Source organism: Chrysochloris asiatica, unplaced genomic scaffold (assembly GCF_000296735.1).
Source record: "Chrysochloris asiatica unplaced genomic scaffold, ChrAsi1.0 scaffold00347, whole genome shotgun sequence".
NCBI lineage: Eukaryota > Metazoa > Chordata > Mammalia > Afrosoricida > Chrysochloridae > Chrysochloris > Chrysochloris asiatica.
In genome coordinates, this window is record NW_006408865.1 from 899,718 (window position 1) to 914,326 (window position 14,609).

Genomic DNA, 14,609 nt, shown 5'->3' on the forward strand with positions numbered 1-14,609 from the left:
TGAAGATCAAAGAGCACAGCCTTCAGTATGGATTACATATCAATGTAAAGAAAACAAAAATCCTCACCACTGGACCAATAAACAACATTCTTATCAATGTAGAAAAGATTGAAGTTGTCAAGGACTTCATTCTTCTTGGATCAACTATCAACACTCACGGAAGCAGTAGTCAAGAAATCAAATGGCGTGTTGCATTAGGCAAATCTGATACACAAGACCTTTTTAAAGTGTTGGAAGAGCAAAGATGTCAGTTTGAAGACTAAGGTGTGCCTGATCCAAGCCATGGTATTTTTAATAACCTCATAAGCATGCGAAAGCTGGACATGAATAAGGAATTGATGCTTTTGAGTTATGGTGTTGGAGGAGAATTTTGAAAGTGCCATGGGCTGCCAAAAGAACCAACAGATCTGTGTTGGAAGAAGTACAGCCAGAGTGTTCATTGGAGGCCAGAATGGCCAAACTTCATCTCTCATACTTTGGACATATTGTCAGGAGGGACCAGTCACTGGAGAATGATATCATGTTAAGGTGGAGAGTCAGAGAAAAAGAGGAAGATCCTCAGTGAGATGGATTGGCAAAGTGGCAGCATCAATGAGCTCAAGCGTGACAACAACTGTGAGCTTTGCCCAGGTCCGGGCAGTGTTTCAATCTGTTGTGCATAGGGTCGCTATGAATCGGCACCAACTCATTGGCACCTAGCAACAAACACAACAAATATTTGTTGAAGGAATAACATAGGGCTTCAAAAATTATAAGGCACTATGCACTGGACTGCAAACCACAAGGTCTCTGGTTCAAGCCCACCAGTTGCTCCATGGGATAAAGATGAGGCTTTCTGTTTCCACAAAGATTTACAGTCTCAGAAACCCTATATAAGATCACTATGAGTCAGACCCACTCAACAGCCCTTCACAATAACAACAACAACATATATGTTACACGTCATTTTCATGGATATCCAAAAAGATGATATCTTAGTTACCTACTACTGCTGTAACAAAAATGCCACAAGTAGGTGGCTTTAAAGATCCATGAAAATTGTGTTTTCCCACAATTCTAGAGGCTAGACGCCCAAATTAGGGTCTTGGCCATATTGATGCCTTCGTGTTAGTAACCCTGGACTTTCTTTGGCTTCTTTGCCTGGTAGAGGATCCTCTGTGTCTAATCTGCTTTTTATAACTTATTGTTGTTGTTGTTGTTGTTAAATGCCATTGAATTGGTTTTGACCCACAACAACCCTGTTTAGGGTTTCCTAGGAGCAGCTGGTGAGCTTGAACTGCCGACCTTGAATTTTAAACCAACTTTGCAGTCCAGCACATTAACCTGCAGCACCACACAAGGACTTGGAAGTGATTAGATTTAGAACACATACTAATCAGGTATGATCAAGTTAGCACAACAAAGAAACCCGATTTCCAAACAGAATTACATCCACAAGTATAGAAGTTAAGATTCCAGCATATATTCTGGAGGAACACATTGAATCCATAACAGAGACCCTTTTTAAAACTCCCCAGTTCGTTTTTCTCTTCAACATGTTATCTTTGCTGCATGGTAAGACAGTCCTTCATCTGTCACCTACAGATGAGATTCTGCCAAATGTGGCCATGTGACACCTAGAGATCATATTTGAAATAATTATCACAGACCCCACGGCCAGTCAAAATGGGTGCCAGCTGTAACTGGCATGTATCCACAGACCATAAACTGGAGAGACTTATCATCAGTGGCAGCAGCCTACTACACAGTTACCCTTAAAGAAACTAGTATGGAACTAGAAATCAAAAGACTGAGCTCCTCCTTACTTCCTGCAAGTCTGGTTTTTTCAACCTCAGCACTCTTGACATTGAGTCTGGATGATGCTTTGTTGTGGGGGCTGCCCTACACCCTGTTTAGCAGCATCTCTGGCCTCTGCCTATCATATGCCAGTAGGTGTAACTACTACTCACCAGGTGTAACAACCAAAAATATCTCTAGACTTTGCCCAATATACCTTGAAGGACTGAGCATCACCATTCCAACTCCTAGTTAAGGGAACTGACCTAAATTAACAAACTTCTGTGGGCTCTAATTTCCTTATTTATAAAATAGGAACAATAATGCCTATAACACATGGTATCTTTAAGGACTAAAAGACAAAGTAACAGCACTCAGAAATTTTTACTACAGTATTATTGTTTATTCCCATTAATTTTTACTCGTGATAAGTGACTCAAATATTTATCTCGCTCTGAAAACTGACTTGCTAATGTAAGCTACACTGATAATAGGCAGACTGCATTTCTACAATCATGAAGTTGAGATTTTTAGTGCCTTATCAAGTCACACCTGGAATACACAAATTATCTCCAAATCCATTCCCGGTTGGTTTCTCCCCTTAAAGAGCATGCCCTTTAGAGAGCGCATTTAAAGGCAGACTGTTCACCCACGGTTAATTTTGCGGGCTGTTTATCTACAGTAGGATTTACTTGAGTCTATCTTGGTAAATGTAATGAAGCCTAGGTATGCTTTCATGGGGATGTGATGTGACGCTAGCAATGGCACAGAAAAGTCGTAGACTAGTTTTAGAAATGTCATTTCCAAATCACTTAAATTGGAAAAGTTCTAGACAGTTCTAATAGAAGAGCTCCAATAAACAAACCCATCACAACAAATAAGATAGAAAACCCATGTTCAGTTTTTAGAGGCAGAGGATTTTGTGTGGATTACATCTTGGAAACTATTAATAGTGTACTGTGCCAATATTTTAATCTCCTCAAAACCAGACAACCATATTGTATAGGAGACTTTATCTATTGCTACATTAATTCAGGTTTGGCTCTATCTGGTGTAAAGACCTAAATGTATGATGGGGTCTAGGACAGTGGGTATAATTATCCCCATTTTATAAATGAAGAGACTCAAAGAGGTTTGAAAGGAACATACAGTTAAGCAGATGACAATTAATGGAGCCAAAACTTGAACTCATATCAGCTACTTTCATATCCCAAACATTTGCATTAAAATGCACTGAAATATTTCACGATTCTTGGAGCTCATAACCTGCCCTACATGATCTTACTAGCACCGTCAGGAAACATCTGTAGGTTTTTAAAGGATTGGCACATTGACAAATGACAAAACACAAAAAGCTGAGAAAAGAAGTTGGTTTAATGATAGGAAATATACTCAGGAACGTCTGGAAGGGAAAGAGTACTAGGCAGAAAGTCAGCATCTGGACCACAGAGGGGTCCGTACTTCCTCATGCACAATGTTTATGTGTATAGTATGCCAAGCTGCCAAGTGCAATGCAAACTGCTTCAGCTATGGGGTGAATTTCAAAGTATGTACAGCTAGTTCAGCAGAAGAACTATCAATCAGAACAGACTCAGGCCCTAAAGACCTCCTGCTGGACCTACCCTCTTTAGTTGGCTGACATGGGGTCACCTGGGGGTCTCCTAGGCATGTGGATATTCAGATGACTGTGCAGTGACAATTTACCAACTAGTATGAAAGTTTTCAGTATATTAATGACTTGTCTTGTTGCCTGAAGTATCCAGACCTTGAGCCTTGGGTCTACACTTCCTAGACATGTTTCCTTAAATGAATCACTCAACCCTTCCAAGCTTTTATTTCATTTATTGATAAAGGGAAATGATGATAACAACGTTTATCACACAGGGTTGTGTGGGGATTAAATACAATGCAAGTAAAGTGCTCTGTACTGTTCCCAGCACATATCAGCTACACAATAAATATTAGCTATCATTATGAAAGGAGGAATTTGGGTATGCAATATACCAATTAACTCATCTGTCAGCTTTCCCCACTGTGGTGGCTTGTGTGTTGCTGTGATTCTGTAAGCTAGGCCACTGGTATTTTAAATACCAGTAGAGTCATCTGTAATGGGAAGGTTTCAGAAGCGCTTCCATACTAGGAAGACTGGGAAAGAGTAGAGATGGAATACTTTCAAATATTTAGTCACTGAAAACCTTAGGAATAACAATAGAACACAGTCAGCACCTGAATATTCAATATTCAAACATGATGAAGACCACCAGAAAGTTATCAGACATACTGAAATAAAATGAGCTCCTCAACTCGGGCAAAGCTGCTCCCTCAAAGTAGAGTTGACCAGAATGAAGAGTAAAGCTTTCATGACTTCCATCTGCTAACTGGACATAACTGAAAATGAGGAGAAGCAGCTGTAAACCTCACTAATAATCAGAACATGGAAAGTATGAAGTAATAATTTACAAAAATTGGATATTGTCAAAAATAAAATGGAATGCACAAACATCAATATTCTAGGCATTAGTGAGCTGAAAAGGTATATTTTAGAGGTATACTGACTCTGACAATCACATGGTCTATTATGCCAGAAATCAAAAATTGAAGAGGAATGATGTCCTATTCATCATAAAAAAAGAGCACTTCAAGATCTGTTTTGAAGTACAATGCTGTCTGTGATAGGATAATATCCATATGTCTACAAGGAAGGCCAGTTGATACAGCTGTTAGTCACTAAAGCCAGTGTGATTAAATTAGAGAACTCTACCAAATTCTTCAGTCTGAAATTGATCAAACATGCAATCAAGATGTGTTGATAATTACTGGCAATTGGAATATAAAGGCTGGAAACAAAGAGGAAAGATACCCTAGGCCCTAGTAAACTGGTATTGATCATTTTGAATCAAATCCTAATTTGACTTTCTATACTGGGAATTCTGGTATGGTGAGGTTGTTTGACCTTCAAGGTCAGCAGTTCAAACTCACCAGTTGCTCCTCAGAAACTCTATACAGGGTCACTATGAGTCAGAACTGAATCAACAGCACTAACAAACACAACAATGCTGGGATTTACAAATTGAAGAGGAATGATATGCCATGCATCATCAAAAGGAACATTTTTATATTTGTCTTGATGTACAATGTTGTTTGTGCTATAATAGTATCTGTATACCTACAAGGAAGACCAGTTAATATGACTATTATGCCTTGGTGATAGAAATGATGCTGGAGATCACATGATAGAATTTTACAAGACCAATGACTTCTTCATTTTTTTTAAACAACATGAAAGATGATTATACACATGAACCTTACCAGATTGAGTACATAGAAATCAAACTGACTACATCTGTGGAAAGAGACCGTGGAAAATTCCATATCATCAGCTAAAACAAGGCCCGGGCAGACTCTGGAACCATCAATTGTTCGTATGCAAGTTCAGGCTGAAGCTGCAGAAAATTAAAACAAGTCCACAAGAACCAATATATGATCTTGAACATATCCCATCTGAATTTATCTCAAGAACAGATTTGATGAATTAGACACTAATGACTGAAGACCAGAAGCTTGTGGGATGACATCAATGACATCATATAGGCAGAAAGCAAAAGATCATTAAGAAGACAAGAAAGAAAAAAACAAAATATATGTCAGAAGAGTCTCTGAAACTTGCTCTCTATTGTAGAGATGCTGAAGTAGATAGAAGAAATGAGGAGGTAAAAAAGTTGAACAAAAATTTTCAAAGGGCAGCTCGAGAAGACAAATAAAATGAAATGTACTAAGACCTGGAGTTAGAGAATAAAAGGAAAGAATATGCTCAGCATTTCTCAAGCTGAAATAACTGAAGAAAAAATGCAAGCCTCAACTTGAAATACTGAAAGAGTCTATGTTGGTGTGATGCTGTAGGATAAGCACTGGACATTAAGATCATTTTGAACCACAAATTCAGTGGCTCAAACTCACCAGTCACTCCTTCAAAACCCTATTACAGGGTTGCTATGAGTCAGAACCAACTCAATGAAACTTTAAAAAATAGGGGCAAAATATTGAATGATGTAGAAAGCATCAAAAGAAATATGGAAGGAATACACAGACTCGCTGTACCAAAAAGAAATAGCATATAATCAAGAGTCAATGACACTGAAGGAAGTAGTCCAAAGTGCACTGAAGGCACTGACAAAGAACAAAGCTCTGGGATTTGACAGAATACAAATTGAAATCTTTAAGTAAACTGAGGCAGCACTACAGGCACTCACTCATCTATGCCAAGAAATTTGGAAGACAGTTAACTGGCTAACTGATTGGAAGAGATCTTTATTTGTGCCCATTCCAAAGAAAGGTGACCCAAGAGAATGCAGAAAATATAGGACAATATCATTAATATCACATGTAAATAAAATTTTGCAAAAGATAATTCAAAACTGCTGCAGCAGTATATTGACAGGGAGTTGCCAGAGGTTCAGGCCGGATTCACACAGGGACGTGGAACAGGGCTAGCATTGCTGATGTCAGATGTATTTTGGCTGAAAGCCAAGACTATCAGAAAGATGTCTACCTATACTTTATTAACTATGCAAAGGCTTTCAACTGTGTGGATCATGACAAGCTAGAGAAAACACTGTGGAGAATGAGTATTCCAGAACACTTAATTGTGCTCTTGAGGAACCTGTACACTGACTGACAAAGAGACAATCGTTTGAATAGAACAAGAGAACACAGAATGGTTTAAAATTAGGAAAGGTGTGTACCATGGTTGCATTCTTTCACCATACTTATTAAATACCTATGCTGAACAAATAATCTGAGAAACTGGATTATATGAAAAAGAATGTAGCATCAGGATTGTAGGAAGACTCATTAATAATCTGTGATATGCAGATGATACAATCTTGCTTGCTGAAAGTGAAGAGGACTTAAAATACTTACTGATGAAGATCAAAGACCACAGCCTTCAGTATGGGTTGCACTCAGTGTAAAGAAAACAAAAATCCTCACCACTGGACAAATAAAAAACATCAGGATAAGTGGAGAAAAGATTGAAGTTATCAAAGACTTCATTTTGCTCAGCTCAATCATCAACACTCATAGAAGTAACAGTCAAGAAATTAGACAACATATTGCATTAGGCAAATGTGCTACATAAGACCTCCTTAAAGTTTACTAGTGCAAAGATGTCAATTTTAAGACTAAGGTGTGCCTGATGCAAAATACAGTATTTTCAATAGGTTCATGCATGTGAAAGCTAGACAATAAATAAGGAAGATCATAGCATTGATGCATTTGAGTTAAGGTATTAGAGGGGAATATTAAAAGTATCATGGACTACCAAAAGAACAAACAAATCTGCATTGGAAGAAGTACAGCCAAAATGATCCTTTGAAACCACGGTGGAGAGGTTTCAGAAGAACTTCCAGCAAGGACAGACTAGGGAGAAGGAGTGACGAACTACTTCTGAATATTTAGACACTGACAACCTTAAGAGTAGCAGAGAAACACTGTCAGATATAGTGTGGGAAATGAGTGCCTCAGGTTGGAAGGCACTCAAAATGCAACTGGGGAAGAGCTGCTTCCTCAAAGTAGAGTTGACAGTGATGACGTGAATGGAGTAAAGCCCATGGAAGTGAAGTCCTCAGGAACTTCATTTGCTGACGGAGCACAACTCAAAATGAAGAGAAATAGTTGTAAACATCCATTAAAAATTGGAACATGGAATGTATGAAGAATGAATCTAGGAAAATTGGAAATTGTCAGAAATGGAAGATATAAACATCGATATCTTAGGCATTAGTGAGCTGAAATGGACTGGTATTAGCCATTTTGAATCTGACAACCACATGCTTTACTATGCTGGGAATAACAAATTGAAGAGGAATGGTGTTTCATTCATTGTCAAAAAGAACATATCAAGATCTGTCATGAGGTACAATGCTGTCTGTGATAGGATAATATCCATGCACCTACAGGGAAGCCCAGTTAATACCACTATTATTCAAATTTATGCACCAACCACTAAAGCCAGTGAGGATGAAATTGAAGAATTCTGTTGCACAGTGGTTATGAATAGGGCTGCTAACCTCAAGAACGGCAGTTCGAAACTACCAGCTGTTTCGCAGGAGAAAGATGAAACTTTCTGCTCCTGTAAAGATTTACAGCCTTGGAAACCCTGTGCATGGTATATGAGTCGGAATCGACTCCATGGTACTTAACAACAACAACCAACTTTTTCAATCTGAAATTGATCAAATATGCAATCAAGCAAGATATATTGATAATCACTGGCAAATGAAATGCAAAGGTTGGAAACAAAGAGGAAGGATCAGTAGTTTGAAAATATGGCTTTGGTGATAGAAATGATGCTGCAGTTCACATGACAGAATTCTGCAAAACCAATGATTTGTTTCAACAGATTACTGTGTTGGAAGAAGTACAGCCAGAGTGCTCCTTGAAGGCCAGACTTCATCTCTCATACTTCAGACACATTGTCAGGAGGGACCAGTCAGTACAGACAGATACTATGTTTGGTAAGGTGGAGGGTCAGAGAAAAAGCGAGATGGATTGGCAAAGTGGCAGCATCAATGGGCTCAAGCGTGGAAACAATTGTGAGGTTAGCCCAGGACCGGGCAGTGTTTCGTTCTGTTGTGCATAGGGTCACTATGAGTCGGTACCAACTCGATGGCACCTAACAACAACAACAACAATGATTTGTTCATTTGAAATACATTTATTAAACAGCATAAGAGACGAGTATGCACACAGACCTCACCAGATGGAATACACAGAAATCAAATTGACTACATCTATGGAAAGAGACGGTGGAAAAGCTCCATATCATCAGCCAAAACAAGGCCAGGCAGATTGTGGAACAGACCATCAGTCGCTCATATGCAAATTCTGACTCATAGCAACTCTGTATAGGGTGTCACAGGCTGTAAATCTTTACAGGAGCAGAAGGCCTCTTCTTTCTCCTGAAGACCGGCTGGTAGGTTCCAACTGCTGACCTTCCAGTTAGCAGCCCAGTGAGTAACCACTCACTGCCAGGGCTCCTCCCATATAAGTAGTGGCACATAAAAGTACTCAATAAGCCAGTCTTCTTTTTTTTTCTTTTCTTTTTAACTAATGCTTTTAGTGTGTTTTCACACTAAAACATTAGTTAAAAAGAAAAGAAAAAAAACATTTGCACAGCTTAGATTCCCATCCAACAATTCCTACTCAAATTGATCATTGCCATTGGTTACATTTCTTCTTCACATTACATGAACACTCACGATTTCCATTTTGATTTTTCCATTTCCATTCATCTAGCTTCCCTGCCCTCTTACATTTACGTATTTGTTTTAAAGTAATTGTTGACCATTTGGTCTCCTAGAGATTATGTTTTTTTAAAAGAGCACAGTACACACAGGTGATATTCTTTATTATGTGAGCCAATTAATATATAGCTAAAAGGTGACCTTAGTGACTAGTTTTGGTTCAAGGTTTAAAAGAGTATCTCCAGAGAATATTTTCTAAAGTCCTCCAGCCTCAACCAGTCCAGTAAGTCTGGATTTTCCATAATGTGAAGTTAAGTTCCACATTTTTCTCCCACTCTATCAGAATCCATCTGTTGTGGCAAGCCAGCCTTATTTTTAATGAAAAGGTACCTCCTCTCTATCACTCATCCTAACCCTTCTTTCTACTTAATGTCTGTCATGCTTGACCTGTTTCAATGAAACCCTTTAAAAAAGTACTTTGAGATTACCCAAAAGTCTAGATAGCTGCTCACTGCAACATCTTTAGATCACTGAACCAGAAGAATCCAAAATCAAATTTGGTTATACACTGGCATTTACTAATTGTTCTATTTGTTTGCAACTTCATTCCCTCAACAAATACACAACGAGCCTCTACAATGTGCCAAGCAAGGGACCATATGCTAAGATCTGTAGGGGTGAACAAGAGGGACACAGTTCCTGCCCTCATGGAGGTTGCCATCTACTGTTTCCCCAAACAGAAGTCAGAGACTATCTGTTATGGAAATTTCACTATCCAGAACACTCTTGAGATAGTTTTTGCAGTAATTTTTCTATACTTTCCAATACTTTAAATGTGGATCTACTACTCTTATCATTTGAATTTTTCAATAACATTGAAAAATATGTGCTGACTTTCTGAAAAGCACCCTAAACTACATTGCTGTGAACCACCTTATCAATAAGGGGGTCCTGGCCATCACATTGCAACAGCATTATTTCTCCCAGGTATGCTCCTGAGCTATAAACCACTGTGGGCTCCTGATCCGCAGCCCCTTCCAATCCTCTGGGTCCTTTGTCACTTTTCTCAACCTAAATCATACAATAAAATCAGTGTCTTCAAGACAGCCCCAATTCATGCTGACCCCAAGAGTAACAGAGTAGTAGCACTGTGCTCCATCGGGTTTCAAAGGCTGTTTTATCAGAAGTAGATCACCAGGTCTTTCTTCCAAGGCACCAATGAGTAGCCTAGAACTTCCAGCCAGTTAGCAGCTAGGCATGGTAACCACTTGTACCACCCAGGGATTCCAAATGACTCAATATCCAAAATAAACACTGTGTTTAAAAGCCAAGCGATTTGCTCTGGAAATTTGAAACAGATACCAGTTACTTTAACTGGATTTTTTTTTTTTTAAGTTTTTATTGTGAATTGACTGATAGTTTACATGGAGAACATCAGTTTTACACTAATCGTTTCATTGCAATGATTATAATCCCCTCCATGCATCATTATTCAACAGTATTTGCTTCTATTCCTTCTTGGGGAGGGGGGGTTGTTGCTGGTTTTTTTGGATGTACATAAAACACTCAGGAATATATAATCATTTAAACAACCAAAGGGCACATTCTGCAAGCCTGCCTCCTGGTTGCCAGCACACAGCCTTTCACTTTCCATGAGTCTAGAGTCCTCCACTTGTGCTTTTCTCCCTTGATGGTCCTAGGTCCTCTGTTCCTGGAATGTAAGATTAACTACTCCCCCCTTTGCGTGACAAAACTCCTTAACTGGATTTTTGATACAAGAAAAGATTCCAGTCACTGTAGTCAGAGTCTTTTAGAAAAGAAAAAAAAAAAACTTCTCTCTTCGGGAATTGCTATGTATGACGTCACTCTGGTTTCGAGGGGCTTAGATAAGTCTTCAATTTTGTGAAGTTTAGAGATTAATAATACTTAAGGGGAGAAAGTATTGAAAGGTAGGCAGGCCCTGTCACAGTAAAAGAAAGGACTCTCTCCTGCTTTGCTGTGACTAGCTACATGAACTGTAGTGCAAGTTCCATCCTAAATGAATTCGTATGCATCCCACCCAGAGTTCTTTATTTGTTGGAGTAAAATGCTTACAGTCTTTGCTTGGGGGAGAAAAAGAGAATATGTCATTGAGTGGCTATGAATTAATCAGTACAGCACTTCATGGACAGAACCCATAATTTTTAAAGCAGCAATAAAAGGTGAGGCATTTTTCAGAGTTCCACTCAGCAATCTCTCTCTGTCACTGCTAATAAATCTTTTATGAAATATAAATTTTACAGTCTTTGCAGGAACATCCCCCCTCTACCCACCACACACACACTTCCTTTTAAGAGAAAAATAAGTTGACATTCATCTTTAATATTTCCTCCTCCTTTCCCTATTTGAATATCCTATGCTCAGAAAAATCTCTGAGGTTCTTTATTTTAAAATCATTTATTTTTCCTCAAAACTTATCATTTGAAGATCTTATTCATCAGGAGAAATAATTCTTACAGACCTTCTCCCAAGAGATTTAAGGAAAGAGAATGCGATTCGGGTGAAGAACAGGTTATTTTTAGTAAGTATAATCTTCTGGGCCTGCTAGCAATATTTATAGAGAGAGTGAGCCCACCTGTAGACTAAAGGTGTTTGGAGATGAATCAAAGAAAAATTAAAAGATACATTTCAGTTCTAATACTTAATAATTTTCCTATAGCTATTCACAGAAGTAAGGTTCAGCCGATTTATTAACAGCTTGCCAATACGCTCACGATGCCCCGATTTAATTAGGATTTGATGCTTCCTGTTGAAGGTTAGGTTCATTAGCTGTGAAATCTGCCACTGGAAGTCTGGATTAAGATTTAAAGGAAACCCTAAATATGGAGTGGCACGTAGCCAGTTTCTGGCCACTTAAACCGTGAAAACAGACGTGTGATCATTCTCCTCGAGGTTGGTAACTTTTTATTTTTAGTCACAAATCCACAGGCATCTCTCTTGGTTAGGGATGGGGCCTGGTGGCCGGTCGAAAGCTTAAAAAGGTACACGACTGAGGAACAAGTGGTTAAGAGGCTATTCCGAAGAGGTGGCAGGAGGGGGGTAGGATGCACGTAATGATTTTGCCATTAAGCTTTCCTTCCATTTTACAGCTTGGATTTATTTATAACAACAGGTGGTGGTATTTGTGGGGAATTGCTTGTTTTTTCATTTGAGAAGGGCAGTTCCATACATCTGCTAGAAGGTGAAACAAAACCTTTTCCAAACACTCGTTTCCTCGCTTTGTGCATCACCATTAGGAAGGAAGAATTTGTCGCAAAAGGCCACCCTGCCATTATTTCTTCCTGATGACACTCATTTAGCAACCATTAAAATGCAAATAGAACTATGATTTTTAGATCACAAAATTAACATTAACGGTTGGGTGATTGATTAAAGGTCATGGCAACGGTATAACTTAATTTCTTAGATAATTGTGTTCGGTTTTCTGCCGACTGTTTGGGTTTCTGAATTAATTTTATCTGTTGTTGAACACTGACAGGTGCAGTAATTGGCAGAGTCTCCTTCAGGCTCATTTCTCCCGGGGAACCACGCCCTGTTCCCTTCCTCTCAGCCGCCAATTTTACCACTGAGGAAAAGGCCAGCGGGGCCAACTCACTTAAGAATCTGAGCGAGGTCACAGACCTGCAAAGCCACAAATAGAATTTCATTCTGTGGCTAACGAGTTTTCCCTCTGAGAACTTCCAGCATCCGGCTCACTGGGGTATAAAACGGCCCCGGGCCTTCCCTTGGGGCTCAGATGAGATTCCCCAACTAGAGCAGCCCATCCTAGTCTCAGTCCCTCCCCAGTGTAACATAGCCCTTCATGGAAAACACCCAGGAAACAATACATAAAAGTATGTTGAGTGATACAAAAGGGAAAGGACAAAGGACAATGCACGCTATAGCAGACGTAGATCTCCAGTGCCTTTCACAGTGTAGACACAAAACAAAATTGTGCATGGTGAAGCCATCAGTCTCTCTAGGAATGAATCCACCAGAGTGTAAGGCTATATTCTGAGGAGTTCTAGGAGAATCCTGGAAGAAAGAGGACTACCACACTGGCTACAGTCAGGTCTTCAGACATACAGTGCTATCCCCACCCCAAGACTTTATACATGTGGCGGCTGCTGTCGTACTTCCTCCACTCCTCTATACCTATTAATGTTGACTCACACTTCAGGCCTCAGCCCAAAGGCCAGGACCTCAGGGAAGGCCTCCCAGATTCCCTCCCCAATCCCAGACCAGGTCCAGGGCCCAGGTGCGAGCTCCAAAATCTTCTCCACCAGCCTCCACTTCATCCTTTTGCATGGCTCATGTCACACATGTTCAGTTGGGTGATGATTTCATTTCATGCTTCTCCCTCTTCTGGACTTTAGACTCCATGAGGGCCCAGGTGGTGTCGGTTTGCACCAGGTGTGCATTATGTTGTTAAGAGCCATGGAGTCACTTCTGATTCAGCCATGCTGTATAGGGTTTCTGAGGCTATAGATCTTTTCAGAAACAGAGCACCTCATCTTTCTCCAGCAAGGCAGCTGGTTATAGGCCCTCAAAAAAAAGCTGCATAAATTGAAAGTTACTGAGTCAGATCTTCAGATATGGAAAATATCTAAACAGGCAAAGTGGAAGAACAACATGGAGAGTTAAAATAGTGCAGAGTTGGTTCCAAGGGGTGGGCACAGGGTGTGTGCAAATGATTTGCTGTACAGTTTGGGCTCAGACCCAGCAAAGGCGATACTGCGACCAGAGCAAGCAGTGGATTTCTTTCCTGACTGGGCCCAGGTGAAGGAAAACCCCAGGTTGAAAGGTGGGGATGCTCCTTGGGCAGCAGCTATCTACAATCATTTTAAAAGCTGAAGACCAATCTCAGAAGTGAGAAGGATGCACCCAAGTGTTTGGAACAGGGAAACAAGAAAAATTATGCTTTAAACACTCAGGCATACACACAATGGAATATTATGCTACCTTGAAGAATAACAAGGAAGCTGCAAGCCACCACACAACATGGATAAACCTTGAGGACATTATGCTGAGTGAAATAAGTCAGTCACAAAAGGAGAAATACAGCATAGGACCATTACTGTAAAATATTAAGAAAGAGAACCCACACTAAAAGAGGGGAGGAATTATTTGATGGTTACCAGGATATATGGGGTGGGTAAACAGGAGGGAGGGGAAGGTGAGCACAGGGTAGGGAATCCATACAGGATAGCTTGGGTGCTGGGGAAGGGGGGTGCAATACAAAAGAAGGAGGAGCAGAATGGAAGAACAAGGCGGAGGGGAGAACAGTTAGGCAGGTCTGCATGGACTAAGTGGGACAGAGGTAAATAATGATGTATGCACAACCTTGAAACAGCAAGGCTCTGGGATACAGAGATTGAGGCATGGTTTGAATGGGTAAAAGAGTGGAAATAATGTTAAGATGCTTGGCTATCTTGAATCTTGGTTCCCCTTGCCTACAATTGTAAAACAGACATTTGAAGAGGAGAGAAAGGAATAGCCAGAAACATCACCATAGAAAGCCTGTAAGTCCATCTTCAGCCTATAACTAATTGTTGTTAGGAGCCATCAAGT